Here is a 1,836-nt window from a genome sequence, read left to right as displayed (position 1 = left end):
GTAGTTAGGGGCGACCAGGCAGGCAGGTAGGTGAGCGGTTAGGAGCCAGCGGTCCAGGATTGTGAAAGGGATGTCCGACTGCCGGTTTAGGCCTGATCCTGGGGACAGGCAGTCAGACATCCTCTGAGGAGTCCCGGATTGGAGAGGGTGCAGGCTGGGCTGAGGGGACACCCCCCTGTGCACGAATTTTGTGCACCGAGCCTCTAGTTAGAAAATAATCAGTGATGCTAAATCAGTATTTTTAAGTCTTTTTAATAGTATAAATTATCTTTTGGTTGAACAATTTCTTAGTTCATATGTCACAACCAATATCTCTTTATCCCACTTATTATAAGTTTAGAGAAATGTCTGTGGTATATAATAGCTATATACTAGTATATGTATGTGGCACAATGGTACCACCAGGGTGCATTATTTCAGATACCAGAAGGAAAAAAAAATCTTTTTACCCATGTTTGACTCATTATCAAACATTTGATTTTTAAAAAATTATATATAAATATATGTAGGTAGCCAAAATATTAATGTCTAGCAATTTCAATAAAAAGTATCAGCCATATTTGTATATATATTAGCACAATGGATTATACCAGTGGTTGGCAAACTCATTAGTCAACAGAGCCAAATATCAACAGTACAACAATTGAAATTTCTTTTGAGAGCCAAATTTTTTAAACTTAAACTATATAGGTAGGTACATTGTTATTAACTTAATTAGGGTCCTCCTAATGCTTAGGAAGAGCCACAGTCAAGGGGCCAAAGAGCCGCATGTGGCTCGCGAGCCACAGTTTGCCGACCACGGGATTATACCATATGACACACTGACCCTATCTTTGCCAGGAAGTCATAAATCCAAGAAGAAATAACTGAACTAATAATGACAAATCATGCAATAAATAATAATACAATTGCATTTTTTCTATCAAGATGGAGAACACAAAATTCATTTTGGGAAATTTCTTTTAAGAAGTGAATCTTAGGCCCTAGCTGGTTTGGCTCAGTGAATAGAGTACCAGCCTGAGGACTGAAGGGTCCTGATTGGATTCTGGTTAAGGGCACATGCCCAGGTTGCATGCTCAATCCCCAGTAGGGGGTGTGCAGGAAGCAGCCAATCAATGATTCTCATCATTGATGTTTCTATCTCTCTCTCCCTCTTCCTTCCTCTCTGAAATCAATAAAAATATTTTTTTTTAAAAGAAGTGAATCTTAGCACTTTAAAATGGAATAGATATGGTTTGGCATAAAGTATATGGGAATTATTTCAGGCAAAAAAAAAAGAGAGAGAGAGAGAGAGAAAATGGCTATTATCTCAGAGTCAGAGTGGGATAAGTCATGAGCTCAGAACTGCTGAGTGGGTTTGTTTCTAGGACTAAGAGTTACAAGTCAAGGAATAGAAGGGCAATCAATGGAGGGTTTTGAAAACCATTACTAAGAGTCATAATTTGGGAGTCACAGAAATTACCAGTTAAGTTTATAAATATTTGAAGTAGAAATAATTTCTAATGTATAAATACATACAAATTAATTATCTTGGATAAGACGGCTTATATATACTTTCACCGGGGCAGCCTGTTCTGAAAGTTTATATTTTGACTATATGAAATTACAGTTAGACAAAGACAAGAGTCTGTATGCCTAGAGAATTAAGTGAGCTCCCTTTTTATTGTGTTTATTATTTTGGCTGCTTATTAAAAAGAATATAGTTTAATTACATGAGCAAGAGTTAATTTTGCCAATTATATAGGTGTCCCAGAAAATGTATACATACTTTGAATGATTACAAAATCAGTGTTTATTAACATACAGTTCATTTTCAAAATGTAAAAGAATCTACGG

General features: G+C 36.3%; 1 protein-coding gene across 11 annotated transcripts in view; it reads left to right on the top strand.

The window, feature by feature from the left end:
* PTPN13 (protein tyrosine phosphatase, non-receptor type 13 (APO-1/CD95 (Fas)-associated phosphatase)) overlaps positions 1-1,836 on the top strand; it is a 155,488-nt gene that overhangs the window by 139,700 nt on the left and 13,952 nt on the right. The window lies entirely within an intron of this gene.

The sequence above is a fragment of the Myotis brandtii genome, unplaced genomic scaffold (genome assembly GCF_000412655.1).
Source record: "Myotis brandtii unplaced genomic scaffold, ASM41265v1 scaffold424, whole genome shotgun sequence".
Lineage (NCBI taxonomy): Eukaryota > Metazoa > Chordata > Mammalia > Chiroptera > Vespertilionidae > Myotis > Myotis brandtii.
This window is presented reverse-complemented; position numbering and strand designations above follow the sequence as displayed.